Below are 23,364 nucleotides of genomic sequence, written 5' to 3'. Positions count from 1 at the left end.
TTTACGACGAACTCTTTTACCACCTCCATAATTGAGAAAATTCCTTAGTCCACTAGTTACTAAGGATAACTTTGACCGCTGTCCTGCGATCCATTCTTGGATCACTCTTGTACCCCTTGACTGACTCATGGCAAGGCACACTTCAGGTGCGGTACACATCATAGCATACTGTAGAGAGCCTATGATAAAAGCATAGGGGACGACCTTCGTCCTTCCTCTTTCTTCTGCCGTGGTCGAGCTTTAAGTCTTAACTTCATACCTTACAACTCAGGCAAGAACTCCTTCTTTGACTGATCCATCTTGAACACCTTCAAGATCATGTCAAGGTATGTGCTCATTTGAAAGTACCATTAAGAATTTTGATCTATCCTTATAGATCTTGATGCTCAATGTTCAAGTAGTTTAATCCAGGCTATCCATTGAAAAAACACTTTCCAAATAACCCTATATGCTTTCCAGAAATTCTACGTCATTTCTGGTCAACAACATATATTTATCAGAAATTCTATAGTGCTCCCACTCACTTCTTTGGAAATACAAGTTTCTCATAAACTTTGTATACACCCAAAACTTTGATCATCTTATCAAAGCATACATTCCAACTCCGAGATGCTTACTCCAGTCCTTAGAAGGATTGCTGGAGCTTTGCATACTTATTAGCATCTTTCAGGATTGACAAAACCTTCCGGTTGTATCACATACAACCTTTCCTCAAGAAAATTGTTGAGAAAACAATGTTTTTTGACATCCTATCTGCAAGATTTCACAAACAATGCAGTAATCGCTAATATAATTCCAACAGACTCTTAGCATCGCTACGAGTGAGAAAGTCTCATCGTAGTCAACTCCTTGAACTTGTCGGAAAACATCTTAACGACAAGTCGAGCTTTCTTAATGGTGATACCTACCATCATTGTCCGTCTTCCTTTTAAAATCCATATGTACCTAACAGCTTTACGACCATCAAGTAGTTCTCCCAAAGTCTACACTTTGTTTTCATATATGGATCCTCTCTCGGATTATATGGCCTCGAGCCATTTTGGAATCCAGGCCCACCATCGCTTCTCCATAGTTCGTAGGTTCATTGTTGTCTAGCAACATGACTTCCAAGACAGGATTACGTACCACTCTAAAGTAGTACACATCCTTGTCATCCCACGAGGTTTGGTAGTGACTTGATCTGAAGTTTCATGATCACTATCATAAGCTTCCACTTCAATTGGTGTAGGTGCCACAGGAACAACTCCTATGCCCTGCCACACACTAGTTGAAGAGACGGTTCAACAACCTTATCAAGTCTCTACCATCCTCCCACTAAATTCTTTCGAGAGAAACTTTTCCTCGAGAAAGGACCCGATTCTAGAAACAATCCCTTATTGCTTTCGGATCTGAGACAGGAGGTATACCCAACTGTTTTGGGTGTCCTATGAAGATGCATTTATCCGCTTAGGGTTCAAGCTTATCAGCCTGAAACTTTTCCACATAAGCGTCGCAGCCCCAAACTTTTAAGAAATGACAGCTTAGGTTTCTCTAAACCATAGTTCATACGGTGTCATCTCATCGGAATTACGTGGTGCCCTATTTAAAGTGAATGTGGTTGTCTCTAATGCCTAACCTATAAACTATCGTGGTAATTCGATAAGAGACATCATGGTATGCATCATATCCAATAGGGTGCAGTTATGATGTTCGGACACACCATCACACTATGGTGTTCCAGGCTGTATTAGTTGTGAAACAATTTCCACAATGTCTTAATTCTGTGCCAAACTCGTAATTCAGATATTCATCTCTATGATCATATCATAGATATTTTATCCTCTTGTCACGACGATATTTCAACTTCACCCTGAAATTACTTGAACCTTTCAATAATTCAGACTCATGATTCATCAAGTAAATATACTCAACATCTACTCAAATCATCTGTGAAGTAAGAACATAATGAAATCCACTACATGCCTCAACACTCATTGGACTGCGCAGTAACGTTAACGGTAGCAGTGATAGCAGTAATTGTAGCAAGTGTAACGGTGATGATAGTAGTAGTAACTTAGCAAAAACAATATAGGACAAATTCGTAGGCATTGGATCGCTGACTTGTTGGATGATATTCATCATGAGATAGTTATAACCTAGGGCGATACAGCACTAGCTCTAGTTCATCAATATAATGTAGGCATGTATTCCGTAAATAGTCATACGTGCTTATGGAAAGAACTTGCATGACATCTTTTGTCCTGCCCTCCCGTGGCAGCGGGGTCCTATTGAAAACTAAGGGATATTAAGGCCTCCTTTTAATAGAGAACCAGAACAAATCATTAACACAAGGTGAATACATGAACTCCTCAAACTACGGTCATCACCGGGAGCGCTCCCGACTATTGTCACTCCGGGGTTGCCGGATCATAACACATAGTAGGTGACTATAACTTGCAAGATCAGATCTAGAACATGGATATAATGGTGATAACATAAATGGTTCAGATCTGAAATCATGGCACCCGGGCCCAAAGTGACAAGCATTTAGCATGGCAAAGTCATAGCAACATCAATCTGAGAACATAGTGGATACTAGGGATCAAGCCCTAACAAAACTAACTCTATTACATGATGAATCTCATCCAATTCCTCACCGACCAGCGAGCCTACGAAGGAATTACTCACTCCCGGCGGGGAGCATCATGGAATTGGCGATGGAGAAGGGTTGGTGATGACGAAGAATGAAGATCCCCCTCTCTAGAGCCCCAAACGGACTCCAGATCTGGCCTCCCGATGAAGAACAGGAGGTGACGGCGGCTCCATCTTGTGGATCGGGATAATTCTTTCTCCCTGATTTTTTCTGGAAAATAGGATTTTATAGCATCGGTTTCAGGGTCTGCGGGGCCACCAGATGGGGACAACCCACCTGGGCGCGCCAGGAGAGGGGGCGCGCCCTGGTGGGTTGTGCCCACCTAGGTGCCCCTCTCCGGTAGGTCTTGGCTCCATAAATTCTTGTTTATTGTATAAAAATTCCTCGCAAAGTTTCGTTCCATTCCGAGAACTTTTATTTCTGCACAAAAACAACACCATGGTAGTTCTACTGAAAACAATGTCAGTCCGGGGTTAGTTTCATTCAAATCATGCAAATTAGAGTCCAAAACAATAGGAAAAGTAGATACGTTGGAGATGTATCAACTCCCCCAAGCTTAAACCTTTGCTTGTCCTCAAGCAATTCAATTGATAAACTGAAAGTGAAAAAGAAAACTTTTACAAACTCTTTTGCTCTTGTTTGCATAAATAAGCTTAAACAACACCCAGGTTTTCAACCAATATTATAACTAACCACGCGACAATAACTCTTAAATATTATATTAACTCATATCAATGACACAATCAGCTAGCGAGCAATAATAAGACATCTCAAGAAGCAACACATTGTCAAAACAACCATGATATAATATGACAATAGTTGTATCTCGCTAGCCCTTTCTGAGACCGCAAAACATAAATGCGGAGCACCTCCAAAGTTCAAGCAGCGACTAAACATTGTAATTCATGGTAGAAAAGATCCAGTCATGATGCACCCAACATTATCTGCACACAATGCATAAGTCATGACAACAGTGCTCTCAGGTTCTAGCACTTGTTTTAGAAGGTGATGACACAACATAAAAGTAAATAGATAGTCCTTCGCAGAGGGAAGCAGTGATTTGCAGAGGTGCCAAAGCTCAAGTTTTTAAAACAGAGGTAAATGAAATTTTGAGACATGCACCCTTCTCATTTACTTCACGACTACCAGTTATCAATATCTTCCATGCTAAGCACGCTAGTGGCGGTTCCCAAGCGATTAAAAGTAAAGGTTTTGACTCCATTGGGAGTTTTTGTTTGATTATTTGTAAGATTTTATGTTTGCAGCTTGGGACTGGGCATCCCTATTACCACTCTTTTCTCGTGCAATGGCGAGTGAATAAACACTCGACCTGAGAATAACCCTCTTAGCATCGAAGATACCGACCACCTCCCGTCGTTCCATGAACGACCAAGCACACAAAAGGGTATTTATTCGAAGTTTTTAGAGGTGGCACATGCAAATTTACTTAGGACGGCATGGTAATACCGCATATAGGTAGGTATGATGGACTCATCTGGAATAACTTTGGGTTCAAGGTTTTTGATGTACAAGCAGAGTTCCCACTTAGTACAGGCGAAGGCTAGCAATTAGATTGAGAAGCGGCCAGCTAGAGAGAAACAACGATCATGAACATGCATTATGCATAAGTAACATTGGACACTAGCATGAGTAGGATATGAACACCATGAACATAAATATCATAGAGGCTATGTTGGTTTTGATTCAACTACATGCATGAACATGTGCCAAGTCAAGCCACTCGAACATTCAGAGGAGGATACCACATCAGCATACTACATCACAATTATTTTAACGCAATGTTGATATCCAAGATAAATCATTATCCACTTCCAGCTACTTATGCATGGCATGAGAAACTATAATCTCTAATTGTCATTGCAAACATGTTTAATCATAATGGGTTGAATCATGGATACTAGGTTAAACATATTTACATAGACAAAACAAGTCGAGTTCATACCAGTTTCTCTCTGCCACAGCCAGTTCATCGAATATCGTCATTATTGCCTTTCACTTGCACGACCGAATGATATGAAAATAATAATAGTGCAAGAGTGCCATGGACTAAGCTGGAATCTGCAAACATTTTATTCAACGGGAAAAGACAAGGTAAAATGGGCTCTTTATTAGTTCAAAGTTATTCATATGAGAGCCACTCAACATTTTCATCATGTTCTTCTCCTCGGTTCAACTCGAATAAAAAGAAAAGAAATTCAGAGAAACACACTGAAATATTTTTGGAGTTATTGGTTTTCTTAACAAGCAAATAAAAGCAAAAAGCAAAAATGAGAAGAACTATTTAGACGGAAAAGCTCCCAACAAGTAAAAGAAGAACAAGGAAATCTTTTTGGGTTTTCTTTTTAATATTACAACTAAGCATGCATAGAAAGTAAGCTAACTACAACTAATTTTGTTGGGTTTTCTAAAGTTTTTCAAACACACAGGAAGAAAGCAAGAAAAATAAATCTAAACATGGTTGATACAATGAAAAAGTGTGAACACCGATAACTGGAATAAGTGGTCATGAATGTAATGTCGGTGACAAACACGTACTCCCCCAAGCTTAGGCTTTTGGCCTAACTTGGTAGTCGATCAGAAGCCCGGGTAGTAGTTGGTGTGGTAGCTCACAGGCTCTCGGTGCGGATGCCTCGGCCTACCGTGCTGCCTCCACTGTTGCGTTGTGAGCTCGGGCCTCGCTCTCAAGAACAAAATATCTTCCTTTGTTGTGATAGTCAAAAAGAGCAGGCACATGCAAATATGTGTGCACAACATATGTTTGGTTAAACAACAAATTATAATGAAGTTATAAATTTTTCCTTTAAGGATCTTATGATCTTTTAAAGTATCAAAATCTGAATACTGCGTGGGCAGTATAGGGTCAAAGGGCAAAGGTGCAACACCCAACCCTCGTGCTAAACGCGTGGCATATATTCCACCATAGAAATAGCCAGTGTTAGCGTTATGTTGAAGTTTGCGTGCAACAATTTGTCCAAGGTTATAACTCCTTTCACCAGTGAGAGCGGTGCGTATGAGGCTCAAGTCTGGAGCACAAAGTGTACTACAGTCTTGCTTACCTACTATACATTTCCCGTTAAATAATGCAAAGTACTGAATTGCAGGAAAATGAATGCTCTTTATTCTACCTTGTGTCACTCCGCTTGTCTCACCTTAACAAAGACTAGTCAAGAATGATTGGAACTCAGCCCTTGGCAGTTCGTCAAGCGAACCCCAGAATGGGAGTTTGTAGTGGTAAGCAAAATTTTCTAGTTAGATGGTGAAAGGATTATCATAAAGCATAAACGGCACCCTAGACTCACGGGGATGGAATTTAAATCCTTTGACAAACAATTCAATAAGAATGTGGCATTATTTGCACTTATCTGAAATGCAGGGACCGAGACCGGCATTGTGAACATATTGCTCAAATTCCTCCTTAATGCCCACACGCATCATATACTCATCGCAAGTCCATAAGCATGTTTTGGTGGCGGCATCTCGTGTGGAACTTTCACTTGGTTCAACATATGACTGGCGAGCAGCGCTGTCACTAGAAGATGCCCCCGAGGATCGCCTCCTCAAAGAACTCCTTCCAAAAAGGTTCATCATGTTCACGTACAATTTTCTAAAAAAATTGAGTGACAAAATATTTATCACAAAACTTTATAAGATTGATAGCAACTACTCATAGGGATACATAGAGGCCACAACAAGCATTCAAACTACTTAGAACTCTAAGAATTCAACATGCAAGCTCGTCTACAGCAGCACCAAGAGTAGCTAATTATTCAAAATATAAAACACTAAAATAAAAACTAATTGGACAAACAGTGGAGTCACATACCAAGCAACAATCCCCCGAAACAGTTTCAGAAACGGAGCTTCGAGCAAAGAGATCGAAATCCGCGGGTTTGAGAGCAAGAACATGGGAGAGAGAGCAATGGAGAATTTTTTTGGAGATAGGTGATGATGTGGTTGACGGTGTCCTGGACTAGGGGGTACTCACCACGTCATCTCCCAATCTGTTAGATTGGGCCGAGGACCCCCATGGCCGTATACTCATGGGCCAGTTCGGACAGTTGCCGCATACATGGAAGATTCCACAAGACTTGGTGATCAAGACAAGGACTCCTCCCCACCGGCGTATTCGGCTAGGACTCTTGTTATCCTAGGCCTCTGGTGCATTATATAATCCGAGGCCAGGCTAGTCGATAGATGAGATACAACAACCATACCATAGTCTAGCTTCTAGGGTTTAGCCTCTACGATCTCGTGGTAGATCAACTCTTGTAATACTCATATCATGAATATCAATCAAGCATGACGTAGGGTATTACCTCCATCAAGAGGGCCCGAACCTGGGTAAACATCGTGTCCCCTGCCTCCTGTTACCATCGATCCTAGACGCATAGTTCGGGACCCCCTACCTGAGATCCGCCGGTTTTGACACCGACATTGGTGCTTTCATTGAGAGTTCCGCTGTGTGATCGGCAAAAGGATCAATGGCTCGCCCGCAGGTCAACTACGACGCCGGCATCTTCATCGCCGGCTCGACTGGTCACCTTGGCTCGACCGAGGACCGTGCTCCATCTCTGATCGCCATGTTCGGACGGGGGCCTTCTTCAACATAAACTCCGATCTCTATCATGATCATAGAGGAGTCATCCATGGAGCTCGAGGGCTCAACGTCAACATTGCCCTCGGGCGGCCGTGCTGTTTTTATGGATAGCGAATTTTTATTCGCCGTCACCATCTCCTCGAGTGTTGGTTTGACGATTGCTTCGGTGGAATAGTGCGGAATTATGTCTACAACAGCCATGCAAAATTTCGTCGAGTTCCGAAGGAGGAATCTCCGACAATCTACGATATACCGGAGCCCTGTCAAATCTGGACGAGTTTAGGGCGTGGTCTCCAGAGCCCAGCTCGGAGGTCTTTTGGAAGATCCAACCGTTCATCTACTGCAGAATTCCCATATCTACCGCCCCTCCAAATTTCAGCTCGATCCGACGGTTCAAACTCCGGGAACCTTCCGATGAGTGGACCAATTTTCGGATCCATTTTCTGCGCGAATACGGATCCAACCCGAATTCATGTTTCTTTATGAACGTGATATTGGACAACCTTTTTAGAGGAATTCTCTTCTAGGGTATTGTGCGTTGTTTTTAAACACGTGCCCGTAAATTTTTAAGCCTCCCATGAGGCCATCTTCATCATCATGCTGGTGTCAAACTAGTCCGGCAATATTGCTCCAAAGCTGCCGACCCGTGCTAGACACGTTGTCACTTTGTTGAGCCAAGCTCAACTTCTTCGGATCGTCATCTCGGCAAGCCGAACAAGAGTCCGGCATCGCGAAGGATAAATCATCACCAAAATCGCCGCCCCACGGATTACATGGAGCGGGCATACTTCATCAAACCGGCATCGGCCACGTCACGACCTGCATCGGCAGGGCCGCACTATTGCTTCTTCAAGCTGGTGTCCATCACGCTGATCTACTTCGACTTATCGGCTGACATCGAGGCTTCGACATCTCGGCTGGACCCGGGGCTTCGCCATCTCTTCATCAACCTACTTCGGAGACTTCGGCATCACTAGCCGACCAGCTCCGTCATGTTAGCTGGACCGAGGGCTTTGCCTCGGCGAGCCAACCTTTGCCAGCATCGCCATACCATCGCTTTATTGTCCATCAGGCAATGGGTGTGCGGATCGAGTCCCAATTTTCAGAATCACCTTTCTTCGGATTGCTACAACAAATAAACCAGGTGCTATTAATCCCAGTATTTTTTGCTTGTTTGGGTTCATTTTTCCCAAGGAATTATTACTCTGGCTTGTCCATCATATGTACATAGGTCTATCAAATGGTGGCCGCATTAACGAAGGTCGCATGATGGTTCGGTCAGTCTCCGTACATAGTCCGGCGAAAGCCGCATCCGGAACTCGGACCGACCTGTGAATTCAGGCTTTGCCACACCTTTACCGCATCACGCCGACGCCCTGCATCGACATTGACTTCGGCGCCAGGCCATATTTCTTTTATTACTCACTTTGCATAAATTATTTATTATGCAACATTTTTTTTATTATCATTATTATTATTATCTTCGGTTTGCACTATTTTTTGTGCACATGAAAATGATCCGGGTTGGGCAGTATTGTCAACTCGGCGTACTGACATACTACGCCACCTCGGCTAGACGGGGGGCTTCGTCAACACTTCATTACCCCATGCCGGGGACTTCGGTATCACTCTGCCGGCCTGCATTAACCATGCTATGTCACCACTTCGGCGTGTCGAGCTCTCTGCTCCGCCACCTCGAGACTGGCTTGGAGGATGGAACCTTGTCCCGCATCAAGCTCGGACCGCGTCATCAATGCCGAACACATTAACCAGCTAAGTCACTTTCATGCTCAAAGTTTTAATTTTTAACTTGTTTTCGGTTCGACCAAGCATTATACTTTTTTGGAAAAAGTTGCTTGTAAGAAATCTCCTTGTCAAAACTTTGTTTGTGACATGCAAATTCAAATACCCCGTTTATTTGGGGGCTCCCTTGACAGAGCTTTTCCTATTGCATATGATTATACTTGTACGAATTCGTTCCGTGTTCGTGTATTACGCCACAATATGCACCATATTGACATAAGCGATTTGCAAGCTGGGTTGCCAGGCTCCTGTGCTTACCCCTACGTTCCCGATTGTTCGGCTAGGGAGTAAAGGGAGCACCTCTGCGATTGTCACGACCGGGCCATCTAAGCTCTGACCTCAGACTGGGTGAAGCCGAAAGCTAGCGCTCTTATTGTTTTCAATCATGGTCGGCACACAACGGAACTCATGAGTACAAAAAATCTATTGCACAAGTCTCATAGTAATAATGAGCACCGAAGAAAGGTATCGGTGGGGGTACTATTTTCTTCGAAGATGCTTCTTACACTTTGTTAGTAATATAGCATAAGTTCCCTGAGCGCGCTTTGTCTGTTACAACCTTATGGCCTGATTGCCTGGTCATCGGAAACACCGTCGATACTCTCGACAGGCGGAGTACATGACACTTTTCGGCCCTTGGCCGAAGAGGGAGAAGCCGACAGTTGGTTAAGACGCGTTTAATGTTCGGGTGAACACAAATATGATACAAGTACTTCGGTACATACAATCATTATACATAAAATTCTTACCCAAGTCACTTGGGGGCTCTTAAAATTTATATATGAGCTGTAAATGTGTTTTCTTCTTGGTCGTTGTCAAAACACGACAGAAGCACAATTTTTTCTTTCTCTTCCAATTTTCGGATTGGCACCGAACAATTGATCTTGTTCGGACGTCATGTTTTTACTGACGTTTTTTGTTTTTTTCAAGCTTTTGGCACTTTTAAACTATTTGTGTGTTTTCAGCACAAGTCTCGCATTGCAACGCCGGACACCTTTAGAGATTCGGCAAAAACATTCTCAGATATTGCTATATATGCATCGGTGTCGAATTGTGTCTTCGGTCAATAGTTGGGTTGCCCGGCTCCTGCGCTTGCCTCCCACGTTCCGCTCTGTTCGGCTAGGTGTGCAAAGGGAGAACCACTGCGATTGTGCTTCTAGCTCACTTGGTTAAGCACCTCAGTGGAGAAAGCCGAAAACTGACTGTCACAATAAGCGTAAACTGGTCAGCAATCCGATGACTGTATTAAATGACGGGCCATTCATAACATTGGCCGAAGTGTTTACGGCTTGACCTCGATTGTCGCCGAACACTACTGGGGGCTAGTAACTGGCCTCCCAAACTAAAATCCTCAATATTTTTCTCTTACATTAGAGCTGAGGTTTCATGATCATGCTTAGCATGACAACCCAAAGAAAGGGATCGATAGCGGGACTATTTTCTTTGGAAGACATTTCTTATGTTAAACGGTAATATAACATATCTCTCTGCGTACATTTGTTTATAAAACCGTATGGCCAGATTGCCTTGTTTGTCGTAAATCTTTGCCCTCATAAAGGCTTTATAAAGTAAGACAAACACTCCTCGACTACTGGCCGAGGAGGTGGAAGCCGATGGTCGGTCAACAAAGTTTTGTACAATGCGGATCCGAGCATTAAATGACGTAAAGTACTTGGATACATAGAGTTATTACACATAATTTGTGATTTTAATATGGATATCGATCCTTAATTCGGCCACCCGTGCCCGCATTAAGGCTCGGGGCTACTAGGCTTCGGGCTTATTATTTAAAAATATTAAAGGGGCACATCGATCCCCTGATCTGGTGTTGCCACCCTACCAGTGTCTCGGGGGCTACTGCATTGCTTGTCCAATGCAGAAAATTTTAAGTGCAATACAGTTGCCGAGGAGATTTTGATCCTCAGGTTGGTCGGCCGCACCCAACCTGAGTCTCGAGGACTGAGCATGCCGCTTTTTGTGTCCCGAAGTATTCTGCCGAGCTAGGACTTGACCCTCAGGCCGATTTTGCAAATCAACCTGAGTCTTAGCGGCTACTGGGATCAGCGGTCTTACATCATCCTTCAGGCGCATCTCGGGTTTTAAACCGATACACACCTTGAGGGCTACTGGCTATATATCTCGGCAGAGAATAAATTGCACCAATCAAAAATATTGATAGAAAATCGGCCACAGTCGGGGTGGTGCACCACCTCAGAAGCAGTCCGGCATAAAGCTCGGGCGCTAGTGGCTGGCTCCATAGAGGGCATTTCCGGCATTAAGCTCGGCTAAACTCCTTCAACTTTTTTGAACTCAGGTGATATGACACCTCGTATATAGTCCAGCGTTGGAGCTTGGACACGGTCCGGCATTGTAGCTCGGATATATTTCAACATTGGAGCTCGGATACATTTCGGCGTTGGAGCTCGAAAGCAGTCCGACATTGGTGCTTGGCTGCAAAAAATACCTCAAATGCAGTCCGGCGTTAGAACTCGGACGCAAGAGGACACTGCCTCCCAGGAACAACTTCAAACCCGAGGTGTGGCATAAAAATAACAAGGCAGTGATAAAGGCCGGAAACTTAAAGGGGATCCTCGGATACCCGACGTATAAACTTGTCGAATGCATTTCGGCGATCCTCAAGATCGAAGATGAGAAGATTTGTTGAACCAGTTTTCAAGACCGACAACCGAAGATGAAGAATAGTTTGGAAGAATCGAGGAGCATCCCTAACTTGAAGACCGGTTCAGGGGGCTACTGACGGTGTCCTGGACTAGGGGGTACTCACCACGTCATCTCCCGATCTGTTAGATTGAGCCGAGGACCCCCATGGCTGTATACTCATGGGCCAGTTCGGACAGTTGCCGCATACATGGAAGATTCCACAAGACTTGCTGATCAAGACAAGGAATCCTCCCCACCGGCGTATTCGGCTAGGACTCTTGTTATCCTAGGCCTCTGGTGCATTATATAAACCGAGGCGAGGCTAGTCGATAGATGAGATACAATAATCATACCATAGGCTAGCTTCTAGGGTTTAGCCTCTACGATCTTGTGGTATATCAACTCTTGTAATACTCATATCATCAATATCAATCAAGCAGGACGTAGGGTATTACCTCCATCAAGAGGGCCCGAACCTGGGTAAACATCGTGTCCCCTGCCTCCTGTTACCATTGATCCTAGACGCACAGTTCGGGACTCCCTACCCGAGATCCGCCAGTTTTGACACCGACAGTGGTGCAAAGAGATAAGTGAGGGGGCCCACGTGGGGACCACAACCCACCAGGGAGCGCCTGGGGGTCCTGGCGTGCCCAGGTGGGTTGTGCCCACCTGGTGCACCTCCCTCTGATGTTATTTGCACCATAAATTCAGAAATATTCAGAAAGAATCATATTAATTTTTCAGGGCATTATGAGAACTTTCATTTTTGGGTCATTTTTTATTGCATGGGAAAATCAGAAAACAGACAAAACATGGCATTTTATTTTATTTAACTAATAAAAACAAAAAACAAAAAGTAGGGACAGAAGGTAGTGTTTACTAAATTCATCAACTTCATACCGCTCAAAAATGATCCATTAATAAGGTTGCTCAAGTCTTATTAACAACCACTTTCGATTAGCATGAAATCGAAGAACTTTCGTAAATCACTAAGTTACCTCAATGGGGATATGAATGTCCCCAACAATAAGCATTTCATATTTCTTTTTAACAGTAGGTAGAGGTATTTGATAACTTCCAATAGTGATTGTCGAAGATTTTTCAATAACATTAATACCATTCACTTGGAATTGTTTCTTTGGAAAGTGCACCATATGCTCATTACCATTGATACGAAAAGTGACTTTGCTTTTATTGCAATCAATAACAGCCCCTACAGTATTCAAGAAGGATCTACCAAGGATAATCGACATGTTGTCGTCCTCGGGCATCTCAAGTATAACAAAGTTAGTCAAAATAGTAACATTAGCAACAACAACGGGCACATCCTCACAAGTACCAATAGGTATGGCAGTTGATTTGTCAGCCATTTGCAAAGATATTTCAGTAGGTGTGAGTTTATTCAAATAAAGTCTTTTATATAAAGAGAAATGCATAACGCTAACACTAGCTCCTAAATCACACAAAGCAATTTTCACATAATTCTTTTTGATGGATCAAGGTATAGTTGGTATTCCCGGATCTCCAAGTTTTTTAGGTACCCCATCTTTAAAAGTATAATTAGCAAGCATAGTGGAGATTTCAGCTTCTGGTATTTTTCTTTTATTAGTGACGATGTCTTTCATATACTTGGCATAAGGAGGCATTTTCAAGATATCAGTCAAGCGAGTATGCAAAAAGACTGGCCTCAACATTTTAGCAAAGCGTTCAAATTCTTCATCATCATTCTTTTTAGTTGACTTAGGTGGAAAAGGCATAGGTTTTTGAACCCACGATTCTCTTTCTTTACCGTGTTTTCTAGCAACAAAGTCTCTTTTATCATACCTTTTATTCTTAGGTTGTGGGTTATCAAGATCAAGAGGTGGTTCTATCTCAACATCATTGTTTGGTTCTTTATTATTTGGTTGAGTATTTTCATGAACATCAACATTATCTTTTTCATTATCACGTTCATTACCAGACTAAGTTTCAACATCAAAGATAGAAGTTTCATTATCATTGTCAGGAGGTTTCTCTATTTCAGGTTCACTAGGAGCATGTGAAGTCCTATCATTTTTCTTTTTCTTTTTCTTTTTAGAACGAATAGGTGTAGTGATGTTGTTCCTTTGTGAATCTTGTTCAATTCTTTTTGGCTGTCCAAGGGAGTCCTGGATTAGGGGGTCTCCGGACAGCCGGACTATATCCTTTGGCCGGACTGTTGGACTATGAAGATACAAGATTGAAGACTTCGTCTCGTGTCCGGACAGGACTCTACTTGGCGTGGAAGGCAAGCTAGGCAATACGGATATGTATATCTCCTCCTTTGTAACCGACCTTGTGTAACCCTAGCCCCTTCCGGTGTCTACATAAACCGGAGGGTTTTAGTCCGTAGGACAACATACAATCATACCATAGGCTAGCTTCTAGGGTTTAGCCTCTCCGATCTCGTGGTAGATCAACTCTTGTAATACTCATATCATCAAGAATAAATCAAGCAGGACGTAGGGTTTTACCTCCATCAAGAGGGCCCGAACCTGGGTAAAACATCGTGTCTCCTGCCTCCTGTTACCATCCGCCTTAGACGCACAGTTCGGGACCCCCTACCCGAGATCCGTCGGTTTTGACACCGACATTGGTGCTTTCATTGAGAGTTCCTTTGTGTCATCGCCGTTAGGCTTGATGGCTCCTACTATCATCAATGGCGATGCAGTCCAGGGTGAGACTTTTCTCCCCGGACAGATCTTTGTGTTCGGCGGCTTCGCACTGCGGGCCAACTCACTTGGCCATCTGGAGCAGATCGAAAGTTACGCCCCTGGCCACCGGGTCAGGTTTGGAAGCTTAAACTACACGGCTGATATCCGTGGAGAGTTAATCTTCGACGGATTTGAGCCCCTGCCTTGTGTGCCATGCATTCACGATGAGTACGATTTATCTCTACCATCGGACAATGTTCAGGAGATCGCACCGGCAGCCGCTCCGACCCTCAATTCGGAGCCAGTTGCGCCATCCATGAACGGGTGGATAGACCCCGCCATGGAGGCTGTATCCTTTGCAGCGATCGAGCCGAATATCGACCTTACCCTTCACGAGAGCCATGTTGCCAAACTGCCGGATCCTTCTCCGGACACGGACTCCGAACCGCCTGCGCCCGTTCCTGTCAAATCTGATTGGGCGCTGATCATGGAGTTTACCTCTGCAGATATTTTTCAGCACTCGCCCTTTGGTGACATACTGAACTCATTAAGGTCTCTCTCCTTGTCAGGAGAGTCCTGGCCGAACTACGTCCGGCAGGATTGGGATGCGGATGACGAAGAAATTCGCCGCCCACCCACCACCCACTTAGTAGCCACTGTCGATGACTTAACCGACATGCTCGACTTCGACTCTGAAGGCATCAACGGTATGGACGACGATGCGGGAGGGGAAGAGGAACCACTGCCCACAGGGCACTGGACGCCCACTTCATCACATGGCGTATACATGGTGGACACACCTAAAGAAAATAACTACGAGGAACGGAAGGACACAACGAAGGGTTGTTCCCTCGAGAAGCAGTCAAAGCGGCGGTGTAAATGCCGCACCAAATCCCGCCTCAGCAGAAATAACGATCACATAGACCCAGTGTTAGAGCAGGGTGAACCATTGCCCGACCACGGCAACACGGAAAATCAAGCCGAACAACCCAACCCCGTCGAAGATAACAGTCCGAACGACATCACACCGAACAGGCGCCAGGAGCAACATAATGCGCACCAAAGGCTTGTTGCCATGGCGAGGAGTCTAAAAAGACAGAAGCAAAGGCTCAAGGCTGCACAAGACACACTCAAAATCAAATGGAGTGAAGTACTCAACACTGCAGCGAAATACGGCAGTAATCGCCACACCAAGAGCTATCTGAAGCAAAAGTTGCTACCTGAATTTGATGAGGAGGCCTTAGATCCTCCAAAATTAAAAAATAAAACAGCCATCCGGTCAGATAGACGACCTCATAGCCAACATAAAGCGGCAATCGACGCCGCACATAAACCAGTACGCGATCCGCGTAAGGGCTCGCATCAAAAGGACGGCGCAACCAGATCCATCTATGGACCATGCAGGCACGCTCCAACATACAATGCAACACAACAAACATCCGAACACCACGGTACACCCAAATACAGGGGTGCCGCACACCCTCTCTGTTTCACCGACGAGGTGCTGGATCATGAATTTCCAGAGGGATTCAAACCCGTAAACATAGAGGCGTACAACGAAACAACAGACCCTGGGGTCTGGATTGAGGACTACATCCTCCATATCCATATGGCTTGAGGAGATGATCTCCACGCCATCAAGTACTTACCCCTCAAGCTCAAAGGGCCAGCTCGGCACTGGCTTAAAAGCCTCCCCGAAAACTCCATCGGAAGCTGGGAAGAGCTCGAAGACGCCTTTCGGGCAAATTTTCAAGGGACATATGTCCGACCACTGGATGCAAACGATTTAAGTCATATAACTCAACAGCCCGGTGAGTCAGCCCGAAAACTTTGGATCAGGTTCCTCACTAAAAAGAACCAAATAGTTGACTGTCCGGACGCCAAAGCCTTAGCAGCCTTCAAGCATAGCGTTCGAGACGAATGGCTTGCCAGACACCTCGGTCAAGGAAAGCCGAGAACAATGGCAGCATTAAAAAGACTCATGACCCGCTTTCGCGCGAGCGAGGACAACTGGTTAGCCCGATGTAGCACCAACAATCCAAGTACATCTGAAGTCAGGGATGGAAACGGGAAATCACGACGCAGCAAGAATAAGCGCCAGAATAAAGAAGACAGCCCGAAGAGCACGGCGGTAAACGTCGGATTTAGAAGCTCTTGGCCAGGGCAGCAGAAGCCGCCCTCCAAAGTCAACAGAGACGAATTGTCCAGCCTAAACAAAATTATGGACCAAATATGTCAGATCCATAGCACCCCTGATAAACCTGCAAATCATACCCACAGAGAATGTTGGGTCTTCAAACAGTCCGGCAAGCTCAACGCCGAACACAAGGGGCAGGATACACCAAGTGAAGACGAGGACGAGCCTCACAAGAAAGCACAGGGGAACAGAAGAAATTCCCACCAGAAGTCAAAACAGTCAACGTGTTACACATGTTAAAAGGGAGAAACAAAGCGACACCTTTAGAGGAACATGCCCCAGGGCCTATCACCGCGGAGCTCCGCCACTGGTCGTCCCAACTGATCACCTTCGACCATCGGGATTACTCAGCAAGTATCTGGTGTGCAGGATGGGCTGCCTTGGTATTAGATCCAATAATTGATGGATACCACTTCACCCGAGTCTTGATGGACGGCGACAACAGTTTGAATCTGATATATCAGGACATAGTCCGCAAAATGGGGATAGACCCAACAAAAATTTGCCACAGCAATGCTACCTTTAAAGGAGTAACGCCAGGCCCGGAGGCTCACTGTAGGGGCTCCCTACTACTAGAGGTTATATTCGGCTTCACCGACAACTTCCGCAGCGAAAATTTAACTTTCCACGTCGCTCCGTTCCAAAGTGGCTATCAAGCACTACTCGGACGCGAAGCTTTCGCTCGCTTTAACGCAATACCGCATTACGCTTCCCTCAAGCTCAATATGCCCGGTCCACGCGGCATCATTACAGTAAATGGAAATATTGAGCGCTCCTTGCGCGCCAAAGACGGTGCGGCCGCCTTGGCCGCCGCACACTAAACGGCCTCACCAACTCAAGCATTTGACAGGTCGTTAAGACCACGGACACTGCTAGACGAGTCCGGCTCAGCTATATGTAATTAATATAGGTTTGATGGCTATACCCCTATTACAATACAAGGGGCTCAACACACATGCAAAAGTGGCAATAAGGCTCACCTTTACTCATTTTCAACTATATATTGTTTATTTAGTATAACTTAACTTTTGCACAACAACTTTTCAATTAAGTTCCTCTCTTTTTTAGATGATCATCGTGCTACACCCGTCCAGGCTACGGCACAAGGGAGACACAGGCGCAGATGTGCAACAAGGACCCATTCCAAGGATTCTTTGTAGATTAAGACCCTGCGTAAACCTTTTTTTACTGTCTCTTGTTGATTTACATCCCTCGGATTCTCAGTACAACCGAGAAGGATACTGACGTCTTGGCATGTGGCCACGCCAGAATAATGCACGTACCTAGACACCAGGGGCTTATTACAAAGGGTGCCATTTAGGCCCGGTTTACACCATAAAGACCGAATACCTTAGGGAGTGTTCGTCGTCGCGAGTTTGGCCTTATATGCATCAGCTCCGAATCATGTCTTTGGTCAAATGTTGGGTTTGCCCGGCTCCTGTGTTTTGCTGCCTTACGTTCCGCTCTATCGGCTAAGGCGGCACCAGGAGAACTACTGCGATTGTGCCCTGGTTCATCCGGACGAGCACCTTAGTAGAGAAAGCCGAAAACTGACTGTCATGATATAGCGTGAGACTGGTCAACCACTCGATGACCTATTGGAATCTTCGGGATTCCTCTGCATTAACGAAGGGCTGTTTCCCGGCCAGGCATGTACGCACCCCGAATCCGGACGAGTGCGGAGCCACCAGGGGCTATATAGTAGCCCCAGTGTCAAACTCCTATGGCTAAGTGAAAGTGTAAAAGCATTATAGTCCGGTTGCCTAGTTCGCTGCGCTATCACCTCCTTATTAGGACCAAGACGTTGGATTAAGTGTGAATACGCGTCTTCTGCGAACACCCCCGCATTATATGCGTGGGGGCTGAAGCCGACGACTGCAATCTTTCAGGTTATATACATGTATACATAAACGGCCGCACAAGAGGCATCACAATACTTTCGGGCAAAAGTATAAATACAGCCTTGATAAATTCAATAAAACGTTGTTTTTACAATGGGAATACATGTCACTCAAACATAACATTCTTTGAGCACTGGGCCTCTATCGTACGAGCGCCCTAAAGAACTTCTTCAAAATAGTGCTCGGCAGCCACTCGGCCTATGGCCGAACCCTGTGCCACGATAGTGGTCGCATCCATCTCCGCCCAGTATGTTTTGACACGGGCAAGGGCCATCCGCGAGCCTTCTATGCACGCCGACCTCTTCATCGCATTAATGCGCGCACCGCACCAAGGAACTGTTGCACCAAGCTAAAATAGCTGTTCGGCTTTGGCCTTCCCGGCCACAGATGATCCACGACAGACCTCATGGCTGTCGGATTTCAGGTTCTGGCAGACCCTTGAGGTTCGAACACTGGGGTGCGCGCGGAGATTTCGCCTCCTACCTACCTGCACCCCTCCGCCATGCTAGGATCTAAAAACTAAGGAAAGAACAACACAAGAGACACAGGGTTTATACTGGTTCGGGCCACCGTTGTGGTTTAATACCCTACTCCAGTGTGTGGTGTGGTGGATTGCTTCTTGGGCTGATGATGATGAACAATACAAGGAAGAACGACCTCGCGAGGGTCTGTTCTTGGCTTGGGCGATGAACTGCTCAGTGGAGTTCAGTCACCTTTCTCTCTCTCTGCCTCCAGCCAACCGACCCCTTGCTATGTGGGCGGCTGGTCCTATTTATAGAGGCCCTGGTCCTCTTCCCAAATATCGAGCGGGAAGGGAGCCAACATTGGCAGGCTAATTTGAAGGGGGACATCAAGTATCAGCTATCCTGACAAAAGTAGTCTTCGCCTATGCAAAGCTCTGGTGATGACGCCGTCTTGGGCTCCACGGCGACCTCTGTCTCGTAGTCCTCCTAATCTTGGTCTCGTTGCACCGAAATGGCAACCTTTGCCTGATGAATCGGTACTCCGCGGCTGCGCTTGCCCCCTTTGCACCAAAGAGGAAAGGAGGGCGCCGCGCGGGCTGGCACCCGCCTGGCGCCCTGAGTCGTCATGGCTTGCGTCACGGGCACCTCGTGAGGTACCCCGCCTTGATCTCTCCACCTCCTCGTGAGCCAGCCTGGCGAGGCCGTGCTTGAGGAAGCTCCGCGTCGTCCGCCCCGCGAGTCTTGGGTTTGTGTTGGTGAAGACGGGCCGTGCTGGGCCCCCCTTTGAGCCACGCCGCAGGCCGCAGGCAGGCAAGTCTGGGGACCCCCGTTCCTAGAACACCGACAGTAGCCCCCGGGCCCAAGGCGCGCCCGGACTTGGCCGTGCAGGGAGGCGGAAGGGCAAGAGCGAAGCGCCGCGGGCCGTAACAGCCTGCAGCCTTGGGCGCCGCGTGGCGGTTGATTGGACGTGGGCGCCTTAGCAACCGCGCAAGTTGATAAAGGAGTGGCATCCGCCTAGGCCCTGCTTCTTGCTTTCCCCGGTTGCTGCTCAGATCCCCTTTCTTGCGCCTCTCCTTCCTTCCTCCAAAATTTCCAGATCTGCTCTGACCGTGCGACCTAGGGAGCCATGGCGCCTCGTTAGCCCCCGGCCACAGCTTGGTACTCCTCGGCCCTGGACTCGCGAACGTGTCGGAGGCGAGCCTTACCCGGTTGCGTCGGATGGCGACGGTGTGGGGCGTCGACGGGGCGAAGGTGTTCAAGGCCGGCTCCGCCACCCCTGAGGGTCAAAGGAGCACCTTCTAACCGCTCTTCGTAAGTGCCATTGTTGCTGGCCTGGTGCCTCCCTTCTCGGAGTTCTTCTTCTCTATCCTCCGTCATTACAAGCTACAGGCTCTGCATCTCCATCCCAACTCCGTCCTTCTCCTGGCAATCTTTGCTTATTATTGCGAGGCCCACGTTGGGGTGCAGCCCTCAGTGGCCTTGCTGCGCCACTACTTCTACCTCCGGACCTCTCGCGGGACTGCTTCCGCGTGCGCGAGCTTCATCGCGTACAGTGGCGCCATTGCCATCTCGAATCCTGGGAAAAGGATTGAGGGCTTCAGGAGCAAGTGGATCTTGGTGGATGCCGGGCGCATCCACCCTCGGCTGATCTTGCCCACGGAGCAGCCCATGAGCTCCAGCGACTGGGGTCGAGCGGAGCTTGCGGATCCCGGCGCGAAGATGGTGTTGGAGAAGATGGACGCGGATCTGAGGCCGACCGACATGGCGGTGGCGAAGCTGACCGGCGCGTCTCTACTGAGGGAGTTCCTGGAGCACCAGCTGGCTCCGCTTTGGCAGTACTCACTTCCAATGTGGAGGCCCCGTCCGAGCCCCGCGGCCTTGGCCGACGGAGACCTGGCTGCGGTTCTCCAATCTCTGGTCGGGGGCAATGTGGCGAGGTTGGAGGGCGCTCCTACGCCCTTGTTCCTCCGCGACGACTGGGAGCGGGTGGTGAAGTCCATGCCCGTCTTCAACGGGGAGGGGCCCGTGCCCCTGGAAGCTCCCGAGGGACCGGTGGACGTGCCCTCCGACGACTCTAGCGAAGAGGAGGAAGGAGGGGAGCAGGGAAAAGGGCCTGACTTCGAGGCGACTGACGGAGAGTCGAGGGCTCCCTTCCCCCGGCGCAGGTCCCGCGCTCTCCGCCTCCCTCCGAGCGATGACGACAAGGATGACGACGAAGACGATGACGTGGATAACGACGAGCAGGACGGCGGGAGCTCGCCCCCGATCCCGAAGAAGGACAGGACCGGGCTGATCTCTCGCGGGTCCGCCCCGGCCCCGGGGCGGACCGCAGACGCACCTTCCGCCTCCAAGCTTCCCGAGGTTGACCCTTCCAGCCGGCTTTCAGGCTCCGAATTTGGCCGGAGGCCGCTCGAGTTCGCTAGTGACGCCCCGTAAGTGTTCGATTCTTGTCTTTATTTCTTGCTCTGCTTCTGAGGCTTGACGTCCGCATTCTTTTGGATAGGCTGGCGCCCGCAGCAAAGAAGCCGAAGGGGGCTCCCGAGGTTCCATCTGTGGCGGCGCTTCTGCCTGCGAAGGAGGGTGACCGCGACGCACAGGCTTCTCCTGCCCGGTCGTCCTCACGAGGCCTGGCTGAGCCGGCTGGGGCGAGCTCAGCCCCCACGGCCCAAGTGGCTCCCGAGGTCCTTTTGCCTGCCGCCGCCACTGCAGCTGTCGGGGCGTGGCAGACTCCGCCTCAGGATGCCGCGGCTGCGCTGCCGCCTTCTCCTCCTACTCCACCGGCCGCTGTCTCTCCGACTCCTTCTGCCGTTCTAGATCGTGCTGTTGCTGAGCTGGACCAACTGCGTCAGGATCTTCTTGGCACCGACCCCCGCTTGGTGGCCGGGCGCTTGGAGCTGGCTTCAGGATGGGTTCGCTCCGACGCCTCGATTCAGGCGGCGCTGGTCCAGGCCTTGACGGCATGCGACGAGGTGAAGCAGGCCGTCCTGGAGGCGAAGGCTGCTCGTGATGCAGCCCTGGGGGAGGTGGTCGACGTCCGTGGTCGCCGCAAGGCGCTGGAGGACGAGCTGCAAGGCCTGCGGGATCAGCTCGCAAAAGAGGTCCGCCTTCTCCAAGAGCGGGAAGAAGGCGTGAAGGCTCGCGAGGCGGCCGTCGAGGGCCGGGAGGCCAAGCTCAGGAAGCGCCGCGACCGCCTAGGCGCGCTAGAGCAGGAGCTGGGGGCGAGGAAGGCCAAGCTGGACGATGAGGCCCTGGTTCTTGCCGAGGACCGCGTGGCCTTCACGGAGATGCAGGCGAGGGCTCGCTCCTCACTGAGGACGCTTTTCGACAGCGGCCTAGAGAGCCCACTGGCTGGCCCCGAGGACGGCCCCGCCAAGCTGCTTCACTTCCTGGTTCACGCTCTTGAAGATGTCGCCCTTGGCCTTGGCCCCACGGCCGAGGCTGAGGCGCGTGTCCTGTCTTCTGTAGCACTGACGCGGGTCCTCACCCACATCTACCTTCGCGATCCCGGTGTCGACCTCGACGGCCTGCTGGAGCCAGTGAGTGGTGAGCGTGCCGTTGCCGCTGCCGAGGCCGTGAAGGGTCGCGCGGAGGCTCTGCTGGGGAAGTTATGGGCCTTCAGCACCAAGCCGGAGCAAGGCGCTGCCGACCCCGCTGCTCCGTGAGGCGAACCCACTCCGTGCTGCTCCCCCGCCGCCAAGTGACTCCGTCGTGGCTCCTGTCCTGCTTTCAATTCCTGCACATGTATCATGCCTCGGGGAGGCATTTAAACTTGCGTTGGGCATCGAGATAACAGTGTGGACTGTAATATTTTCTTTTGAATTCCTTGAAATTTGCGCTTTTCCTTCCTACTTGCTTATGTTCTACGCCGGCAGAGCCCGGCCCCGCGCGTACCTCACCCAACAATAGTCCCGACTGGAAACCAGGACGGGACCAAGGAGTGAGGGGCTACGTGACAAGTTAGGCTCTTGAGTCGTGATGCTCAGGAATCCCCCTTGGCGCAGGAACAACAAGTAGGGAGGTATGATGTGGGTGGATCTACCGTTCTACGTCTGTAGGGCCCGGCCGCGCGCATGCCTCACCCAGCGATGGTCCCGACCGGAAACCAGGGCGGGGCCACGGAGTAAGGGGCTATGTGACCAGTTAGGCTCCTGAGTCGCGGTGCTCAGGAGTCCCCCTTGACGCACGAACAACAAGTAGGGAGGTATGATGTGGGTGGATCCACCGTTCTACGTCTGCAGAGCCCGGCCGCGCGCGTGCCTCACCCAGCAATGGTCCCGACCGGAAACCAGGACGGGGCCACGGAGTGAGGGGCTACGTGACCAATTAGGCTCCTGAGTCGCGATGCTCAGGAGTCCCCCTTGACGCTCAAATGGCCTTCGTACCTTGGCTCCGCTCGGGGAGAGACGCGTGACGAAC

This window comes from Triticum aestivum, chromosome 6A (assembly GCF_018294505.1).
Source record: "Triticum aestivum cultivar Chinese Spring chromosome 6A, IWGSC CS RefSeq v2.1, whole genome shotgun sequence".
Lineage (NCBI taxonomy): Eukaryota > Viridiplantae > Streptophyta > Magnoliopsida > Poales > Poaceae > Triticum > Triticum aestivum.
This window is presented reverse-complemented; position numbering follows the sequence as displayed.